The following is a 22,309-nucleotide window of genomic DNA, read 5'->3' as shown; positions in this document are numbered from 1 at the left end:
CATTCCCCAACTGAGGAACATTTGGCTGGTGACTAACTTTTGGTAACTACGGCAAGAGCTACTGTACACATTAACGTATAGGTCTTTGTGCAAACAAGTTTTCATTTCACTTGTATAAATATCAGGAGTGGGATTGCTGTCTTGTATGGTAAGTGCACACCTATTAGAAGAAAAGACAGGAGAAAATATTCATGATCTTAGGCAAAGAAATAAGTCTTGGCAATAGCACCCGAAACAAGATGTTTTAAACAAAGAATATAAATTAGACTTTATCCAGACTAAAAGATTTTGCTGTATGGAAGATTCTGTTAAGAGAAAAGCCAAAGGCTAGGAGAAAATATTTGCAAATTATTTATCTGACAAAGGACTTATATTCAGAATACATAAAGAACAGTCAAAACTCAACAATAAGTAGTAAACAACCAATAAAAAAATGGGCAAAAACTAAACATATTTTACTGTGGTAAATAAGCACATAAAATGCTCAACATCGGGCCAGGGGCACAGTGGCTCACACCTGTAATCCCAGCACTTTGGCAGGCCAAGGCGGGCGCAACACCTGAAGTCAGGAGTTTGAGACAAGCCTGCCCAACATGGTGAAACCCCGTCTCTACTAAACAAACAAACAAAAAATTAGCCAGGTGTGGTGGTGGGCATCTATAATCCCAGCTACTTGTGAGGCTGAGGCAGGAGAATTGCTTGAACCCAGGAGGTGGGGGTTGCAGTGAGCCGAGATTGCGCCATTGCACTCTAGCCTGGGCAACAAAGGCGAGACTCCATCTCAAAAAAAAAAAAAAAAAAAGCTCAACATCATTAGTCATCACAGAAATGCAAAATAAAACCACAACAACAAACCATTAGGCACCCTTCAGAATGTCTAGAAAAGAAGCAAACTGACCACAGCACATGTTGGTGGGGATGAGAGCAACGGGAACACACTGCTGGTGGGAATGCGAAATGGTGAATTCACATTGGAAGATGGTTTATTCACTCATCAACTGGTAGAGTTTTGGATTGTTTTTACTTTTTGGTTATGAATAATGCTGCTGTAAATATATGTGTACAAATTTTTGTGTATGTTTCTAATCCTCTGAGTATATAAGTAATATTTCTGGGTCATGTGGTGACTCAATGTTTACGTTTTGAGGAACTTTCACACTTCTTTCCATAGCAGCTGCCACATTCTGCATTTCCACCAGCCGTGAATTGGAGTTCCAACTTTCCACACCCTCATCAACACTTACTATCTTTTTGATCATAGTAAGCTGGAAGGTATGAAGCTATATCTCATTGTGGATTTGATATGCATTTCCCCAATGACTTACAATGTTGAACATGTCTGCATACGTTTATTGGCCATTTGTGTATATTCTTTGAGAAAATTCTATTCAAATCTTTTGACCATTTTATAAATTAGGTGACTGGTCTTTCTATTGTTGAGTTGTAAGAGTACTTTACATATTCTGGTTACTAGACCTATGTCAGGTATATAATTTGAAAATCTTCTCCCATCCTATAGATTTGTCTTTTCACTTTCTTGGTGTTGTCTCTGTGAAGGACAAAAGGTTATAATTTCAATAATAGCCAGTTTATCTATTTTTTTTAATTTTGTTGCTTGTGTTTTTGGTGCCATATCTAAGAACCATTGCCTACTTCAAGGTCATGAAGTTTTGTGCCTAAGTTTTCTTCCAAGAGTTTTGCAGTGTTAGCACTTACGTTTAAGTCTTTGATCCATTTTCAGTTAAACTTTGTATAGGGTATCAGGTAAAGGTCCAACTTTATTTGTTTGCATTTGGGTATCCAATCGTCCCAGCCCGATTTGTTGAAAAGACAACTCTTTGCCCATTGAATTGTCTTGGCACCTTGATTGAAAATTGATTGACTCTAAATGTGATGGTTGATTTTTGGACTCTCAGTTCTTCTCCTCCATTGATCTATGAGTGTATTCTTATGCTCAGACGACACTGCCTTGTTTATTTTAGCTTTGTAGTAAGTTTTGAAATCAAGAAATGCATTGTCCAACTTCTTTTACGAGATGGTCTTGGCAGTTTTGGGTCTCTTGCATTTCCATGTACATTTTAGGCTTACCTTAAAATGTCTACAAAGAAGCCAGCTGGGATTTTGATAGCATCAAATCTGGGGCATATTCCCATCTTAATACTATTAAGTCTCTTGTTCTGTAAACAGTAAACGTCTTTTTTTTTTTAGGTCTTCTTTGTTTTCAGTAACATTTTATAGTTATTAGTGTACAAGTTTTGCATTTATTTTGTTAAATTTTTATGCTACTGTAAATGTAATTGGTTTTGACTTTTTTTTTAGATAGCTCATTAGTAGTACATAGAAATACAATTGATATTTGCTTGTATCTTGAAACAGGGCAGAACTTGTTTATACTAATTTTTGTGTGTGTGGACTTTGGGGATATCATATATGCACAGTTAGGTCATTTATGAATAGAGATGGTTTTACTTCTTTCTTTACAGTCTGAATGCTTTTCTCCCCTTACCTAATTGCTCTGGCTAGAATATCCAGTACAATGTTGAATAAAATTCTTAAAAGCACTTCTTTTTTTGTCTTGTTCCTGATTTTAGTAGAAAATCTTTCAGTATGTCATTATTATGCATGATATTAACTGTGGATTTTTATATATGTCTTCTCTGAGGTTGAGAAAGTTCCTTTCTATTCATAATTTGTTTATTGTTTTTTGTCAGCAAAGGATGTTGGGATTTGTCAAATGATTTATCTTGCGAGTTAACCATGTGGCATTGATTATTTTATTAGTATGATCAATTTTCATATGTATTCACTTTTCTTGTGATCTCTTTGCCTGGCTTTAGGATCACAGTAATACTAGCCTAATATAAAAAGTTAACAATTATTCCCTTCTCTTCTGTTTTTTGAAGAGTTTATAAAGAAAAAGTATTCATTATTCTTTAAATATTTGGTCATATTTACCATTGAAATTATTTGGTCTTTGTGGGAAATTATTTGATTATCAATTAAATCTCTTGTTATAAGTCTATTCAGATTTTTAATTTTTTCTTGAGTCAGTTTCGGTAGCTTGTTTCTTTCTAGGCACTTGCACATTTTATCTAAGTTATCTAATTCATTGGCATGTTACTGTTCATAGTATTCATTTGTAATCCTTTTTATTTCTGTTAGGAGTATTATTCCTTTCTTCATTCCTGATTTTAGTGATTTGAATCTTCTCTCTTTTTCTTTGCAGTCTAAAGTGTATCAATATTATTGATCTTTGAAAAGAGAAAAGCTTTTGCTTTTGTTGATTTTCTCTATTGCTTTTAATTCCTGATTTTACTTGTTTCTATCTACTCTCATCTTTACTATTTTCTTCCTTTTGCTTGCTTTAGATTTATTTTGCTCTTCATTTTTCAACGTCTTAAGAGCATTAGCTTACTGATTTGAAATTTTTCTTTTTTTAAAAAAGGTACATATTTACAGCTATAAATACTCTGAAAAGCACTGGCTTAGTTGCATCCCATAAGTTTTGTTATGCTGTGTCCTTGTTTTCAACCATCTTAAACGTACTTCCTAATTTCCTTTGTGATTTCTTCTTTGACTCATGGGTTATTTAGGAGAATGTAAATCTATTTCCACCTTTTAATTTTCCCAGATTTCCTTCCATTATTGATTTCTAGTTTCATTCCATTGTGATAAGAAATCATACTCTTTATTATCTTAATAATTTTAAATTTATTGAATTTTAAATTTAAATTTAAATCCTTTTTTAAAATTTTAAATCAATAAATTTAGAATTACTGAATACACTATGGCCTAACATTTAGTCTATTCTGGAGAATGTTCCATGTTTACTTGAGAAGAGTGTGCATTCTACTGTTGGATAAAATCTTCTGTATGTATTGGTTAGGTTTAGTTGATTTATAGTGTTTTCTAGACTTTCTATTTATCAATTGATCTTATGTCTAATTGTTCTATTCATTATTAAAAGTCAGATATTGAAATATTTGAGTATTATTATTATTTCTACCTTCAATTCTGTCAGTTGTTGCTTCGTGTATTTTAGCCTCTGTTTTTAAATGCATATTGTTTATAGTTGTTATATCTTCTTGATAGATTGATCTTTTATCATTAAAATTGTCCTACTTTGTCTTTAGTAGCAGCTTTGTCTCAAAGTTTATTTTAGTATAGCTACGCCAGCTCATTTTTGGTTATTGTTTGCACAGTATATCTTTAACCATCCCTTCACTTTCAACCCACTTATGTCTTTTGAAATAAAGTATATCACTGCAGACAGCATATAGTTGAATCATGCCATTTTTATTCATCCTGCCAATATCTATCTTTTGACTAGAGCATTTAATTCATTCATATTTTATGTAGTTATTTATAAGGTCTGGTTTACATCTGCCATTTTGCTAATTGTTGTCTATATGCCTTATGTCTTTTGGGTCCCCGTATCTTATCATTACTGTTTCCCTTTGTGCTAAAGGTATATTGTCCAGTGTACAATTTTAAGTCCCTTGTTTCTTTTAGTATATTGTTTGAGTTATTGAGTTATTTTCTTAGTAGTTGACTGAGGATTACCATTAGTATCTTAAAATCATCTAGTTTGGATTAATACCAATTTAATTCTAATTGTACACAAAACATTACTCCTCTGTAGCTTTATCCTCCCCCATTTATGCTGTTATTATCCTATAATTGGCATCTTTGCAGAGTGCATGTCTATCATCACAGGTCTATAATTGTTGCTTTATGCTATTTCCTTTTAAATCAGATAGGAGAAGAAAGGTACAAACAAAAAATACTTTCATGCTGTGTTTTATATTTAGCTATATTACCTTTACTGGTGGTACTTTAGAAAAAAATTCTTTATTTGGATGTGAGTTACAGTCTAATGTTCTTTCATTCTAGCCTGAAAGATTCTAGTATTTCTTGTAGGGCAGATCTGATAGTGATAAACTCTCTTAGGTTTTTGTTTATTTGAGAATGTCTTAATTTCTCCTTCATTTTTGAAGAACAGTTTTGCTGGATACAAAATTCTTACTTGACTTTCTTTTCTTTCAGCATTTTGTAAATGTTATTCCACTGCCTTCTTGCCTTTATAGTTTCTAATGTAAAACCAGCTGTGGATCTTATTGAGAATCCCTCATATGTCATGAAGCACTTCCCTGTTGCCGCTTTCAAGAGTTTCTTTGAAAATTTTTCTTTGTTGAAAGATATCCTACTTGGAATTCAGAGAGCTCCTTGGTTATATAGATTAATTTTTTTTATTCAATTTGGGAAGTTTTTTGCCATTGTTTCTTCAAATAGTCTTTCTTCCCCTTTTTGTCTTTCCTTTCATTCTGAGACTCCCATTACACATATGTTTATTTATTTGATCATTTCCCATAGATCTCTGAGGCTCTCTTTATTTCTCTCCATTTTCTTTCTTCCGTTTCTCAGAATGAATAATCTCAGTTGACGTATCTCTAAGTTTGCCAATTCTTTAACCTTACTAAAATCTGCTATTGGTTCCTTCTGATGAATTTTTCATTTCAGTTGCTGTAGTTTTTAGCTCCAGACTTTCTATTTGGTTATTTTCTTATAATTTCTGCCTCTCTATTGATATTTTTGATTTGGTGAGACATTGTTTTCATACTTTCCATTGGTTCTTTGAGCATATTAACAATAGAAGATTTAAAGGCCTTGTCTAAAAAGTTCAATGTTTGGGCTTCCCCAGGGATAATTTGTATCAAACATCTTTTTCTTTGTGTGTGGGTCACACTGTCTTGTCTCTTTCCTTGTCCCGTAGCTTCTTGTTGAGAGCTGGACATTTTATGTAATATAATGTGCCAACTCTGGAAATCAGATTCTTCCCCTTTCTCCAGGCTTGTTATTCTTTGTTTAATAAATTTCCTAAACAAATTTTATAAAGTCTATAATTTTTAAAATCATATGTGGCCAATGAAGGCTCTGCTCAGTTATCTTAGTGGTCAACTAATGATTGGACAAAAATGTCCAATGTTTTAAATGTCTGGAACCAAGAAGTCTCCCATCTTTGCTGAGGGTCCAGGCTGAGTGTTCTCACTGTTCTTAAAGATCCTGCCTTTAACCTACATTTGGTTGATTGCAGTTCTGAACTGTTTCTGATTTTAGGGTTAATTTTTCCAACCCTAGGTTTTCTATTTGTTCCTTCAATAAAGAAGCATTTTAGAAGCTTTTTTTTTTTCCCAAATATTAGGCTAGAGAATTTTATATAGCTTAGATATAACAGAAAATAGACACAATGGGATAATCTTAAGAATTATTATTTTTTAACAAGGACATTTAAAAAAAAAAAAGCCAGGTAGGGCAAGACAGACATGCAAGATCTTCCTGGGGCTGGAAAGAGACCCCTTCGTCTGTCACCCTGTGAGCCCTGGGTTATAGGTTGGTTACCTACCACAGTTAGTACAGGCGTCCTGACATTTAATATACAGGTATGTGCACTTGTGTTTCACTGGCTAGGGGACCACAGAGCACAGAGGCCTTTGACATCTCTTATCACCCAAAGTATGTGGCACAGCACCGTGCTTATAGGACACTCTTAATACATTTTTTGACAGCGATGGCAAAAGATTGGATTTCCATGCCCAGGTCTTTCCCTGGTTTGTTCAGAGCCTGGAGTATTTATTTACCCTCACTTCTCAAAATGGACAAATTCATTCTTGTCATAAATGTAAGGTTTGCGGGACTTCTCTGGCAATTACTTAAGGCTATCATTCATTCTGCAGAAATCGCTTTGTAAATCAGCTTGATTATTTGGCTCAGTTTATATTTCAAAATTTTGATATGGAGGAATTCATTGCCCAACTGAAGACATACGCCCTATTCAAATGCACAGACAAATGCAGACCTCAGGAAACAAAACAAACGCACTCCCTGTACTGTTCCTTTAGATCATTGGTCTCCCATTCCAAGCTTTAGCGGAAATAATGAAATGTCAGCCCTCGCATGCCACAAAATTCAAATCACAATGAAAAAGAGGGAAAGGCTCTTTGCCGTTTGCTTCAATATATGCAGAACACAAAACAGTGATTTGGACACCAGCAATTTATGACGAGGCAAGGAAACAAACAAACAACAAACACAAATCCACAGGTGGGTTTACTTTTTAAGGTCCCTTCACAACAGCAGCAAACAGCCTTGGGCAGCAGGAAACCTTCAGACCCGCTTCTCATCCTGCGTGAGTCCTGGAGGCGGGAACGTGGCTGGTTGAGGTTCAAAGACCTGCGCTCTAATTACCAGCATAATTAGAATAAGAACATGTTGCTCACTCCAGAGGGGCCAGCCCCGCGCCTCTGCTGCTCTGGGAGAAAGCGTGTTTAAGAATTCCCATGGAGCTGCATGGGAGGAAAAGCGACCCCACGCTGAGCTGCCAACATGGTTGTTAGCGCGCCCCGTGTAATTTCGTGCCACTGTTTTGAATGTGCTAACGAGGCACGTTATTCTTAGCCGCGTCAGGGAGGGGATCAGATTCCTGCACAGTTGTGCTGCTGGCGGAAGTGACTTGTTTTCTAACGACGCTCGTGACAGCCAGAGAATGCCCGTTTCTGGGAGCGCAGCACAGGCTGTCCCATGGAGAAGCCCCGGGTGAGGGGCCCGGTGGGCGCCTGGAGGCCGCTGGGGGGCTGTGGGAGGGACGGTGACTCCCCACCCCCGTGACGAAGGGCAGGCAAACCAGAAGCTTCTTTTGAGAGCCGTTTGGGATTGAGATGAATAAACCACAGCGAGTGGTTAGAAGTAGGTTAGGAAGAAGGGGAGATAAGAAAGCCGAGTGGGGTTCTGGGCCAGAGCGGTTCACTGAGACAGGAACCTTGGGAGGGATGCGGTGTCTCCCTGGCGTCTTGGTGCAAATGCCCAGAGAGCGGCTGGAGCCCCTCCAGGCTGGAGCACGGGGACGCCGGCCTGGGGTGTAGGTCTGGGAGCAGTCGGCCCTCAGGTAGTTCACTGGCACCATGAGTCTGGAGGGGCAGCCCGGGCTGTTGGGGGGTGGCGGTGCTGTGGAGGGAGGAGGGTCTGGTTCTGCCCCAGGGGCTGGGAGCAGCGACAGTGAGGGAGTGGGAAGGGAGGGGACCACAGAGCAGGCCAGGGAGGGAGCTGGGGGGCTGGGGACCCCAGCCCTGGAGCCATGGGTGCAGGAGAACCATCTGCCGGGGGCCTGAGGGACTGAGTAGCACCCACTGGGAGTCATCACCCTGGGTTCCGGGCAAGGCCGGCTCATGGGCAGGGAGAGGAAGCAGACCTGGGTGACTTGGAAGAGCAGGAAAAGTGAGAAGTCGGGGAGAGGGGATTGTAGCAGGAGGGTCTTAGGAGCAGGAAAAGAGTTTACAGAACACCCCAGGGGAGACTTAGGAAGAGGAAACACGGAGGCCTGGGGCTCGGTGGGGGTCCTGAAGGGCGTGCACCTTCTCCAGCTTCCCAGACACTGTGACAAAAGACATCATTTTACGCTGCACAAAAGCAGCCAGAGGCGGCCTCTCCCACGCTCCGGGAGCGAAGGGAATGATGAAGGGAATGATCGGGCTAGAGAGCAGCACTCCACGGTGACTCGGTCCTGCTGTCTAGCTGGCCTCCCGCACTGGCCCATGGGCCACTCCAGGCAGATCACCTGACTCTCTGAACCACTCTGAGCATCAGTCTCTTCATCTCTAAATGAGGGTGCTGGCCGTGTGGATCCACAGGTGTATCCTGAGGTTTGACACGTACAAAAAGCTTAGGACAGTAAATACTAATAGGCTGGTGCAAAATAAATGGTGTTTTTGTCACTTAAAAAAAAAGTAGCAAAACCCACAATTACTTTTCCACCAACCTAATATTAAATGTGAGTGACTGGGTCAACTTGATGCAGCTTTCTGATCCCTGCCCAACCTGAGACCAGCTTCTAGGAGGACAGGAGTGGCCTGTGGCCGTGGGTCTCAAGGGCAAGAGAACAACAGAGAGGTGTTTCTGGCCCCTCTTGTGTGAAATGAAGACTTTTTAATGTGAATTTAGAAGTAAGTCTTGGGAGGGAAAACAAAATCAGACCCTGGAGAATGGCAGAAATGCTGAAGGAGATGAAGGCCAGAGAACCCCAGGCAAAGTTAAATCAACCCGACAGAAGAGCACAGACATGTGACGGGGCACCAGCTGGGGGTGACAGGAGGGTACAAGCTGCCTTCTGGGGTGATGGAATGCTCTGTAGCTTGCTCAGGATGTGGGGTACTCATAAACGAGCATTAGTCAGAACTCATTGAATGGTAGCACTTGAGATTTGACCAGTTCAATTCATGCTCACTAGACCTCAATCTAAAAAATGAAAAGGAGAAAAAAAAAGAGTTAGAAACTAAGGGCTAGAGGCAATATGTGACAAAGGAAAGGCTTCTGTAACCAGAATGTGTCTTTTTCATGGGGAGATATGAACGATATGTCTATACACGTGTGCACATATGAACATGAATCTGTGAATGTGCACACACATGCATACACATGTACATGCATACGTATGCACAAATGCATGTGTGTACACCCGTGTGGGAGCATATACATAAGTACATGCGCACATATGCACAAATGCATGTGTGTACACCCGTGTGGGAGCATATGCATAAGTACATGCGCACATATGCACAAATGCATGTGTGTACACCTGTGTGGGAGCGTGTACACATCTACATGAACACGTACGCACAAATGCATGTGTGTACACCCACGTGGGAGCATATACATTAGTACATGCACATGTACACACAAATGTATGTGTGTACACCTGTGTGGGAGCGTATACATATGTACACGCACAAATACATGTGTGTACACCTGTGTGGGAGCGTATACAGATGTACATGCACACGTACACACAAATGCATGTGTGTACACCAGCATGAGAGCGTATGCATATGTACATGCACAAATGCATGTGTGTACATCTGTGTGGGAGTGTATATAGATGTACATGCACAAATGCATATGTGTACACCCACGTGGGAGCATATACATATGTACATGCACAAATACATGTGTGTACACCCGTGTGGGAGTGTATACAGATGTACATGCACACGCATGCACAAATGCCTATGTGTACTGTGTGTGCACTCACATGGGAGCATATACATGTGTATACACATGCACATGAATACGCACATGTGCATTTATCCACATATACATGTACACACACATGTGCATGCATATGTATAAACCCAAAACACGCAGATGAAAGAGTGAAAGAGGACACAGAAAAGTGAATCTGGGCTTTTGCTAACTCACACTTCTACTTGAACAAGTCAACTGCGGTCCCTGCCCAGTACATGTCAAAAAGGCCTGTGCATCCCTCATGGTCCACCCTCTGCACGGACACTTGGCATTTCCCAACAGAGCCGGGGCCCATCGGAAACATGGGTTGGGTTCAGAGGTCGGTTTCCATGGCGTCCTGCCGCACTCCAGCTGCTGCTCTTGCACGTAGCCATCTAACTTCCCCACACATCAGCCATCCTTCTACAGCTACAGACGAGCAGAGCAAAGAGAGAACACATGTGTAAGGTACTTATCCTGCACCCAAAACAGACGCGTGCTTAGAACAGGATGGTTCCCATCATCTCCGTCATCATTATCACCGTCATCGTCACCTCATCATCATCACCGTCACCATGGAGGGGAACAGCTCTGCCTTCTCCAGGATATTCCTTAGCCATGATCTGTCTTTGTACCCTCATGGAACAGAGGAAGACAGCGTTACAAAGGCAGACTCCAGGCCCCACACAGTGGGCAGGCCCTGTTCCCAGTGGGCCCTCAGCTCCGAGAGCAGGAGGCTGGGAAGTCTTGTGCTGGGTACAGGGCCCGGTGGGTCCTGCACGTGTGAATGGGCACAGAGGTGGGAAAGGTGTCTAGGGTGGGAGGAGCCACACACACAAAGGCTCTGAGCTAGAAAAGGGCAGACGGCTAGTGGAGTTCACATGGAGGCCTCTGGGTGTTGCGGCTGGTGCCAGCTCGGGCACCCTGTGTCAGTCCTGAACAGAGGAGACGTGCTCCCTGTCTGCATTAGTCCATTCTCACACTGCTAGAAAGAACCGTCTGAGACTGGGTAATTTATAAACAAAGGAGGTTTAATCAACACAGTTCCGCAAGGCTGGGGAGGCCTCAGGAAACTTAGAATTATGGCGCAAGGGGAAGCCAGCACGTCTCACGCTGTGGCAGATAAGAGAGAGCATGTGAAGGAGGAACTGTGTAAAACCGTCGGAGCTGGTGAGAACTCACTATCACAAGAACAGCATGGGGGAAACCGCCCCCATGATCCAATCACCTCCCACCGGGTCCCTCCCTCAACACGTGGGGATAATGGGATTACAATTCAAGATGAGATTTGGGTAGGGACACAGCCAACCCGTATCACCTTTCTCCCGTGCATGCATCCCCATGGGCGAAGCTCACTATAGGCAAATACAAACACACACAAGCAGTGCACATGCCTGTAGTGCCAGGAAGAAGAAGAACCTGGGCGAGGAGGTGCCAGGAGGTCAGAAGCTGCTGCTCCGGGAGTTGCTGTTTGAACATTTCCGGGCTCCCTGAGGAAGTCACACCAAGAATCTGCACACCTTTATGAGGATGGAGGCCAAGGTTCCAGCTCTACCCAGTTTGTGTGCTGCAACCTAGCTTCCAATGCCGTAGTACTGAGATGTGGAGCTTTGGGAGGGGATTAGGTCAGGAGGACAGAGCCTGCATAAATGGGATTAATGACTTATAAAAGAGGCGCCACTCACAAAGCAGAAAAAGCCCTTACCAGACACAGAATCTGCCAGCACCTTGATCTTGGACTTCTCAGCTTCTAGAACGGTGAGCAACACGTCTCTGGTGTTTAACAATCACTCAGTCTGAGATGTTTTATCGCAGCTTCAGCAAAGTAAGATAGTCACTAGCAAGCCCAGACTGCAGGACGCCCTCCCTACGAGCCAGGTGCCTGCTCCCTGAGCCCCAGAGTGCAGCGTGGCAGCTGTGCCCACGTGGCCTCAGCCCCCGTGGCGTGATGGAGTTGAGGAGGTCATGCCTCCTGAGCTCCTCACTCCCAGGAGAAAGAAGGAGGGCCAGGATAGACATGCCCAGCGTTCCTCCCAGATGCACCAGGTCAGGCTCCCACCTCCCCGGGATAGAGGGAGGCCGGAGTTACACTGGGAGCCTCCTTCAGGGGAGGGCCATCCCCTCAGGAAAGAGAAACCTAAGATGTGGTTAGCGGTGAATTAGGAGGTGGGTGGAGGACGTGTGTCCGAAAGCCCTCAGGCCAGAGAGCAAGTCCCGCACTGGAAAGAGTGAGAGGGGTCCCCGCGGTTGGGCCCAGAAAACGGGGTACAGGATAAGAGGGAACACAACAGCCAGAGGAGGGCCATGCAGGGGACTCGGCTCTGACTCGGCCTCTGGCGTGTTTCAGAAGGGAACTTATCACGTTTTTACACAACTTCTGTGGAAGACGTGGAGGAAGGCTGTGGTTAGGCCATCTCCATAGACAGATTGGGGAATTTTGTAAGGGTCAGTGAGACAGGATGGCACCCTCGCTGCTCCAGGATCTAGTGGCGGCTTGAGAGGAGGTCGAGGGGACAGCAAGGTGCTGAGCCACAGAGAAGGGGAGTGACTCAGGGAGGAGCAGGGACAGACCTGGGGCAGCAAGAAGCTCTGGAGTGATTTGGGATGGCAGCTCTGAGATGCCTGGGAGCTACAGCAGGAATCCAGTGGGGGACATCCATGCTTTGAGACAGCAACTCTGTGCTTCCTTCACCTGTACCAGAAACTGATTCTAAAATGTTGAGATTTGCCCTCCTGAAGCCCAATTTTTATTATTATTCTTATTTTATTTTTATTTTTTTGAGACGGAGTCTCACTCTGTCACCGAGGCTGGAGTGCAATGGTGCTATCTCAGCTCACTGCAACCTCCGCCTCCCAGTTCAAGTGATTCTTCTGCCTCAGCCTCCTGAGAAGCTGAGAATTACAGGCGTGCACCACCACACCTGGCTAATTTTTGTATTTTTAATAGAGATGGGGTTTCACCATGTTGGCCACGCTGGTCTCGAACTCCTGACCCTAGGTGATCCACCCGCCTCATCCTCCCAAAAGTGCTAGGATTACAGGCATAAGCCACCCCACCTGGCCAAAAGCAACCCTGAAGCCCAATTTTTAAATGACATTAAAAGTGTATCACAAAAGTCAAATAGGCGTATAAAAAAGATGCTCTGCATAATAAGGTTGCTGGATCTAAAAACCAAAAATTGAACAGTTTAAGACAGGAGGGAACTGGCTTCCATGAGGGCATTGTATTGGACAAATTCCCTCTGAGTATGTCCTGTCGCTGTGATCACACAGTTGTGGGCTCACAGGGGACTGCTCCTTGCTCTGGGACGTGGCCAAGAGTTCAGATTCACCACTATAAATAGGAACACTGAAAAACTCCAGCTGAACCTTAGAACCCATCTTTGAGCCAGGTTTCAGCCAATTTATCTCATTCTGCAATTTCACCCTGAGTCACGCTGCATATTCCACGGATAAATCTCAGAGTGTAAACATCTGCTTTGGCATCCTCGGACAGAATGCACATGCAGGCACGCCAAAGCTCGGGTCTCATCCTACGCCAGAAAAGATGAGGAAAGATTACAAAGTGGCATGCGGGATATTTAGTTTGGGGTCAAGGACAGTTGCTAGGTGAGTCAACATCACACACAAAACACAGCCCACCCACATCCCAGTGGCAACCCGGGCCTCCCCATGCTGCTGTCCCTGCCCAGGCTAATCACAGCAAAGGGTTGGCGTATCCCAGTGGCAACCAGGCCCGCCCCTGCCGCCGTCCCTGCCCGGGGTAATCACAACAAGGGTTGGCATATCCCAGTGGCAACCCGCCCCCCCCCCCCCCCCCACTGCCACCATCCTTTCCTGGGCTGATCATGACAAGGGTTGGCGTATCCCAGTGGCAACCAGGCCCCCCCCACTGCCGCCGTCCTTGCCGGGGCTGATCACGACAAGGGTTGGCGTATCCCAGTGGCAACCCGGGCCCCTCCACTGTTACCATCCCTGCCTGGGCTAATCATGACAAGGGTTGTCATATCCCAGTGGCAACCTGGGCGCCCCCACTGCCACTGTCCCTGCCCGGGCTGATCACGACAAGAGTTGGCATATCCCAGTGGCAACCCGGGTCCCCCCACTGCCGCCGTCCCTGCCTGGGCTAATCACAGCAAAGGGTTGATGTTACTGGAATGCACTCTTATGTTCACGCTGATTTATCTATCCAAGTGGTCGGCCATTGTTATCATCGGGTTCCTTTCTTCGTTGGTTAAATCTAGAGTGGCCAGTGGGGCTTAGTTTTTAATTGCCCTCACTGATGTACTTTGGAGCACACCTTCTCTGACCTCCATGTCAGCCTGGCAATCAGAAATGCTTTTTGTGCCTGAACAGCGACAGGTGCACTGTGTATGGGAGACAAATGACTAGAATGTGGCATGTTCCTCCAAAGCCAACCCTGACTGGCGGCATGCGGCATGGCACTGCAAGGTGCTACATCACTCTTGCCCAACTGCCTTTTGTACCTTTCAGCTGGGCACGAACTCCATGGAAGCCTGAGCCGCGAGGGGCTTCCCTGGGGCAGCAGTGCTTCACGTAGGCTCACGAGAACCTCCCAGGGTTCCTGGGTAAGGAAGACACAGCAAGAGCTGGCCTCTGCCGCATCCGCCTTTGTCACAGAAGCCCATCTTTAGGGCACCTCTCTCTCCGCTGCTTGAGTTTTAGGGTCTTGCCATTAAACTTCATCAAGGCCTCCCAGGCGAGGCTCCAAGCAGCCTGCCCCGTGTAGGAAAAGGTTCAGAGCACATAGAGAAAGCAGCAAGGTTGCACCCCAAAAGAATGACAGGCGGGGAGACAAATGCTGGCTCAGCCAGCCTGACTCCATTCCCTGGGTGGCCGAGAGGGATGCACAACGGGTCTTGTGAGGGTGGAAGGTGCCTGCCTCGCCGGAGGGACACTGCGCCCATGCCCCTGCTGCCAGTTCACCCGAAGGAGTTGACGTTTTTAAACGAACACGAAGTCTCTGCTCTTCAGAGTGTGACGGGCTGCCCCTGTCTGCAGAAGCTGTCCCCGAATAGGCTGTCTCTGAGCTTGTTACTGTGGAGGGCTGGGCCCGGTTTCTAATCGCCCCCTTCACCGGGCTGCCTGCTGCTGGCTGCGGAAAGTGTGGGTTTGGCTGCACGATGGCCTCATAATGGCTGTGGTGACGCCCTCTGCGTCTTCTCCCAGCGCCAGCCTTTCAACAGAGCGGCACATTATGCCTGGATAAGACTCAAAGAGCAGCTTAATATCAGGTTCTCTGGGGCTGTAATCATTGGTTCAGGATGGAGCAGACACGGCCGCAGCGAGGCCTCTGTGCAGCCCCCGGCTTAAAATACATCAACGCATCGTGGGCACTTTTTTCAGTTAAAGCTCAACTTACACATCTGCCTGTATCCATAGGAAATGAATGAAAATAAACAAACAAATTCCTTGCATTCACCGTAGCATAAGAAAAACCACATCCTCCTCCCCAGTAGTGAGGAAAGCCGGCCCACGAGAGCATACAGGGAGAAGAGGCCGGTATTGTGTGGCTGCCAGCAAAGCTCACTTGTCTGTCAAATGCAGCGCTTTTGTTAGCCCATTACGTTATTATTTTTTTTTTTTTTCTTGAACGCTCCTGTGTCTACTGGGATCTCCTGTTTTTATTGTTTTGGGATGAGATTTAAAAAAACACCATTTAATGTGGCCTGTGTGCTCTTGTACATTAAACCAAAAAGAAACCCTGGATCACCGCCCAGGACACTCTCCCCGTTCTCTAGGGATGTGCCCTCGTGGGGAAACCCTCTTTTCTCATTGTTTTTGATGGTGTGCTCTAACAGGACGATCTGGAGGAAACGCCATGTTCACAGGACACATTTCTGCAACGTGGCTCTGAGGCCCACACCGGGATTTGGCTCACCCATGTCGCAAACTAGAGGGGAGGAGGGTGCTGGCTGTTTCCCATCTGCAGTCTCAGTTTCCCCACCAGAGGATTCGAGGGAATACTTGGGTGGGCTGTGATGCAGTCCTGGCACGAACACCCCAGCGCTGGCACTGGAGTCAGAGGTTTGGACACAGTCGCCAACATCACACTTACTTCCACGCCAGCACCAAGTCTGCGGCTCCCCAGACCACTCTCACTTCTGACCACAAGTTCAAGGCTCCCACAGCCTCTTTGGGGTCCGTAGTTCACTAGAACGACTCGCAGAACTCAGAAAAACTCTGTCCTTACAACTGCAGCTCTGCCACCGAGGCCACGCTGAGGACCCAGCAGCGGAGACGCATGCAGGGCCGGTCGAGATCAGTAGAGTCCCAGCACGGGGCTCCCGGGCCCTCTCCCTGTGGAAGGGGGCAGGGGGCTCTTCCCCTCCCGCACGTCTGCGAGTTCTCACCGGGGCCTCCTTCTGCAGGGATCACTGCCCAGGTGATGAGCCCCTTCTCAAGCCTCCTCGCTTTGGGGAGGTCAAAGGTCAGCTATACCATGCGGCCCCACCCTGTAATTGCATAGTTGGTCTTTTTGGTGTGGCCAGCCCCATGCAGACGCTAAGATGCCTAGGGACCTCCTTGAGTAACAAATTCCTGTCACTCAGGAAATTCCACAGGCTTAGATGTTACCTCCTAGGAACCCAGGACAAAGACCAGGCACATTTCTTACTACGCAACAATAATGGTAAGCTATGGCAGGAGTGTCGTGAGGATGAAACGGGAAGATGCAGGTCAAGCATGAGTGGCGGGGCCTGTGATCCGTGCTCTACATACTGAGTGAGTGCTTAATACGTGTTAGCCGGTGACGTCCACACCATCGCTACGTCATCACGCTCCTGAGTCAAGGCTGGTCCAAGCCCCACAACACCTTCAGCTAAAGTTCCAGCAAACTTACACCACAGGGTCCATTGATAAATTCTCTACAAACCTGTCCATAATTATCATTTCTGTATGAGCTAAGACATAGGCAAACAATTTTTGTCAATGTTTAAAATTTTCACTGCTTCTCAGAAAAACAGTAGGTCAGAATCTTAAACTGTATTTTACTTACATTATCACACACAAATAATGTGATATTCTGGTGTATTTTATGGGAGATTGATTAGTTAGCACTAAAAACTCACAGGCAAACAAATAAATGCAAATCATTTTTACACTCATCTGTAATTTTATCCTGCCAGTGCTACTTCGAAAGTAGTATTCTTGTCCACAGTTTCTAAGTAATGATTCTGATGAGCCTCAGAGAGGGGATGTGACTACCCAAGTTCATAAAGCTGGTCAGTGATGAAACATTCCAGCAAAACCACAGAGTTATTGAATAGGAAGAAGTACACGTGGTGGCCTCTGTTTCGAGGTATCCAGCGCTGTCCTCGGGTGGCGGAGAAGCAGCGTCACCTCCCATCCAGCACGAGGTTTGCCCTGCTCCAGAGTGGGGTGTGGGAATGTGTGTTCTGTTGCTGCAGCACTTACATGGGTAAGGTGAGGTACCAAGACTCATTTCAGGTACCAAAGCAGATCAGGGGACAGACTGAAATTCTGTAGAAATTTCACATTAGATGGTCAAGAACTGGTGAAATGATTCACTTGCATTAAGGATATACACAGTTTCACTAGGTGGTGTGCTTGATAAATATCTTGCAACTGGCTCTCCAGAAAGCAGAAAGAGAGCTTCCTTACAGTGTGCCAGTGCCCGTGGTATAAATGCCCTCACCGTGGCAGATTCCAGCCCCCCAGTGCAACATTGCTGAATGCAGACTTGGGAAAAGACGTGCACATCAGTCCTTGCAAGATGCTCAGCACACCACTGGTTACAGTCTGGGGCTCCTACCCCTCATGACGATTGTGAATCTTGATTTTGTTATCAATCATGTTTATGTTAGTTACCTGCCCAAGTCACCTTCAGTGTTGTCAGGGTGCCCTATGGATAGGAAGGTGAGTGGGCAGACTGAAGGCAGTCTTAGGGCACCCTGTAGGGCCCTCCTGGGCACATGTCATCTTATCTACTTTGAGCAAAATTCTTTGCCCAACGTAAGTCTCCCTACCTATATTCTTACCTAAATCATATTTCTCTACTTTCAGTGTTAAATAAAAAATAAATAATTACACTTAGGGCATTTTCCAGTCAGCAAACCTCCATTTCATTCTGACACTGGTCTCATCGATCTCTCTCATAGCTTGGGTCTTCTGCAGATGTGTAAGAATGCCCTGTAGCCAAATCTGATGTGACCAAATGTTGCATTCCCAAGTTCAGGAAGGGCAGGGCTAGCTTTATAGCAATGCATGGAGAATAAAAGTTTGTGCTGATTGAGTTGCAAAAACCAGGTTAATAGGACTTTGGAGAAGCAGAACTTTGGTGGAGGATATTGAGGTGTGTGAATAAAGGCATGAGAGGGTCCGAAAGATGTTGCTGAGGCAAAATAGCAAGCGAGATGTGACTGTGCTTTAGAGGGAGGGCATGGAGGGGGAGTGGAGTGTCAGAAAGGACCCCAGACCTAGAGCCTGGGAGCAGGGAACCTGGTGAGGCCAGGCTGGAGGTCATGATCCACAGTAAGCAACAAGAAAGCTGCACCCGACAAGGCAGTCGTGGAGAGCCAGGGGCTGCCAGCAGCCTCTTCATCACCCTTGGGGTGAAGGCAGAGGAAGAAGCAGCCTGTGGGAAGCATGTGGTAAAAACCTAGCAGAGGCTCCAACTAACCCAAGGTGCATCGTAAAATATCATGAGAACAGGATGCCATGGGGGAAATCTACAAAAGACTGTTGTTTCAAAAACGAGAATCTTTTATGCAACAACCAGGAGACCACAGGCTTTCCCAGCCCTGCGTTTAAAGGTTTCTGCAGGAATTTCACCTTGTTTTCACCCGGCTGTGCTTTCTGTGCATTTGGAAATGATGCCACCCGCATGTACCTGTGTGGCAGCAAAATCCAGGCCATGGCCTTCCATCATTTTCCTGCCAGAAGCCCGCAGAGCCCACTCCAGCCCAGCACCAGCTCAGCACCTCCCGGCAGGCCCTGGAGGCCACCCATGGTACCCCCTGGCTAATTGGCTGCCGCTGGTGCTGCTGGAAGTCAGGAGCAATGTGGCCACCGCCGCCCCCCACTTCCTCCATCAGTATTTTTAGTGTCTTTTCTCTGCCAGCCCAACTCACAGGCGTGCCACATGCGTTCACCTGCAGGAGCAGTTTGGACATTCTGCTGTTTAATAGCCTTCGCACTTAAGCAGACCCGGGAGCAGGACTGCGTGGTTGAATACAGTGACAAAGCCCAGGGACAGGACGCATTGCAGGTCAGCCACTCGCAGCTGCTGGGTGGGGCGGTGTCCACTCTTACTGGCCTTGGTTCCACTGGAAACCTGATCGTATCTTGATAATGCAGTGCCACTGGGCTCCAAGAAGCTTCCTGCCTTTTAAAGCATTTTTCTTGTGCAGCCCATCGTGACATGACAAATAAGCAGTCCACGTACCTTCATGTGTTCACAGAGGGTCCCCGGCAGGGGATGTGGCTTCTGTGGCTCAGGTTAGAACCCAGCCTCTGTCCCTGTCCGTCTGTGTTCTAGCTCACCGTGGTTTCGCAGACTTAGACAGCGGACCAGCAAGGCGGGAGGAGCACGTGTTTGGAGTGTGGCCCTGCGTCCTCGCCCCCTTCTGCATCCCCGCCGCCCCCCACCCACCCTCAGCGACTGTCACTTTCTCTCTCAAGCTGCCCTCTCACTCCTGTGTGCCAGTGAAGGCAGGGTCAGAGCTCTGCTCACAGCTCTGACACTTCAGTGGCTTCACGTGACAAAAGTTTTATTTGTCCTCACTTCGCGGTGCCGTATGTTGGTTTTGGGGTGGAAGAGAGACCCTACTCCGTTCCGTGGTTCAGAGACTGTGGGCTGGAACTCAGCCTCATAGCTGCACTGATGGTGGCGTAGGCACGTGAAGTCACCGGTGGGCCAGGAAGATGGTGGATGCGTGTCATGAGCATCAAGCCAGCCTCTGACTCTCCTGAGACTTACGAAGAAAAATGCAATTGCTTCACAGTCCACATTCTAAAAACCTTTTATTTTTTATTTGTATTATTTTTTGTTTGTTTTTGAGACAGAGTCTCAGTCTTGTCACCCAAGCTTGAGTGCAGTGGTGTGATGTTGGCTCACTGCAACCACCACCTCCCAGGTTCAGGTGGTTCTCCTGCCTCAGCCTCCAGAGTAGCTGGGATTACAGGCATGCGCCACCACACCCGGCCAATTTCTGTATTTTTAGTAGAGATGGGGTTTTGCCGTGTTGGCCAGGCTGGTCTCAAACTCCTGACCTCGGGTGAACCACCTGCCTTGGCCTCCCACAGTGTTGGGATTACAGACATGAGCCACTGCGCCAGGCCCATAGTCCACATTCTTATTTGGGATGGGAAGCAGTGGTTTAAATTTTAAAGATTCCAAATCTACCACCTCATAATCAGTTGGGAGCAGGCAGTTCCTGGCAGCTACACACCTGGAGCACTTCCAGACACCGACGCCCCCGCACACTTCCAGACACCGGCGCCGCCACGCGCTTCCAGACACCGACACCGCTGCGCTTCCAGACACCGACGCCACTACACACTTTATGGTCTCTTTGTGGCCATGTTAAGCTGATTGAAATGGAAGAAATTCCCTGAAATCAGAATCGTAAAAATCTGCAATGAGATTTCCGGTTTTGATCCTGGTCCCAGGGCAACACTGTACTTAACTTTGAGACTTAGCTCTCATGTTACTTCGCTCTGAAGCCTCCCCAGCTCTTTTCTTCCTTTCCTCAAGCTCAGTTCCTTGGTTCCTACATTTTCCTAATGACCTGCGAATCCCCATGGATCCCAGATCTGGGCTATGCTGTCCCTGGTGTTTCTCCTCCCACAACACAAGCCCTAGGGACAGTGGCTACCCTGTCTGCACTTGGAGCAAGCACCGTGTACACCGTTGGTGCTCAATCGATGCCTATGAAACGGACCCAGGTCATGGCCTCAAATACAGCTACACAGAATGGGACTGGAGGCCTGAAATGCTGCCTGTGCCTCGTGGCCTCTATCAGAGGGGTCATTACCAAGGAAATGGAGAGGGGCTCGGTTCTTGACCCTAGTTCTCATATTTCTCAAATTTTGAGAAAACAGTTCTTCAAATTCTGCCTGTGTCTCTTTTCCTTTTTTCTTTTTCATGTTTAATGTTTGCGGGTACATGAGATATTTTGATACGGGCAGGTAATGTGTAATAATCATGTCCCTTTTCTAACGGACAAATGAGCTTCTGTTCTGTTAGGGCCATTGTTAGGGAGCGGAATTCTTCCCTGAAAGGACAGGGCTAATGTCAGGCGCTGAGGAATGGGCAGATGGTTCCAGGGACAGAAAACGTGGAGCAGCGCAGAAGCCTCAGCCCAGGGGAAGAGAGCCCCTTCCTCTGCCTGGCTGTGCTCTTGGAGGCTTAACCCCAAAGCTACAGGGACCTTGGTGGTGCAGGAGAGGCTTCTGCTCCAGGACAGGGGCCTACCCAGTGGAAGGGAGCTGGCACCAGGCGCCTCCAGGAAGGTCACATCTGAGGAATCGGGGCTGGGTGTCTCTCCTCTGCAGTTTTCTTGCCCTGAGCCTGCAGGGAACTCATGTGAACACAACAGCCTGACCTCCTGGGAGCTCTGGGAAGTCCAGGTGTCTGAAGCTTGCTTGATCTGGAGATATAAGAGGGAGAGGCTCCTGGGGCCCAGGGGTGTTGATGGCCTGATGGGTGAGAAGCGCAAGTGGGGAGAGTTTGAGAAGTGAAGACGCTCCCTGCATGGTAGGACAGTGGACAAAGCTCGCGTATTCAACCTGGCCGCTGTCTTCATGGAGCAAAGGGACTGATTCCTTTTTAAGCATAGGTAGATGTCAAAGATGGCATCTGGTAACAGATTCTTTCTTCTCTGTGCACTAAGAGTGGAGATTTCTTTGATCACAAAAAGAGGAATTAGAAAGTAGCAAACATTCATACCTTCTCTTGGCAAGATATAAAATTTTGCAGACATATACCGTAAGATGTAAAATACATTCTGTAAAATATAAAATATGTGCATTGCATAACTTTTGTACATGGGCATTACACATACACACACATTCCCTCCAAGGAGTGAATGAATAGCATCTTCTGATTCCCCTGGAGCAGCACAGACTGTGCTTTGGAAAACACTGTCTTGACCCAGTTTGGAGGTCCTGGCTAGAAGTGGTCAGGTCCCCTTCTTCAGGCCACACCCTGACCGCCTGGTTGTTGGGCACCCTCCAGGCCACTGTCTGAGCTGATCACACCGGGGCAGGTGCC

At 46.2% G+C, this 22,309-nt stretch overlaps 1 protein-coding gene and 1 long non-coding RNA gene across 2 annotated transcripts in view; both read left to right on the top strand.

The window, feature by feature from the left end:
- LOC129464220 (uncharacterized) overlaps positions 1-22,309 on the top strand; it is a 241,888-nt gene that overhangs the window by 21,519 nt on the left and 198,060 nt on the right. The window lies entirely within an intron of this gene.
- Positions 7,523-15,740, top strand: LOC129463834 (uncharacterized). Its single transcript, XR_008651301.2, has 3 exons — positions 7,523-7,593; positions 14,548-14,642; positions 15,457-15,740. It is a non-coding gene; the product is annotated as an uncharacterized lncRNA (long non-coding RNA).

The sequence above is a fragment of the Symphalangus syndactylus genome, chromosome 15, assembly GCF_028878055.3.
Source record: "Symphalangus syndactylus isolate Jambi chromosome 15, NHGRI_mSymSyn1-v2.1_pri, whole genome shotgun sequence".
NCBI lineage: Eukaryota > Metazoa > Chordata > Mammalia > Primates > Hylobatidae > Symphalangus > Symphalangus syndactylus.
This window is presented reverse-complemented; position numbering and strand designations above follow the sequence as displayed.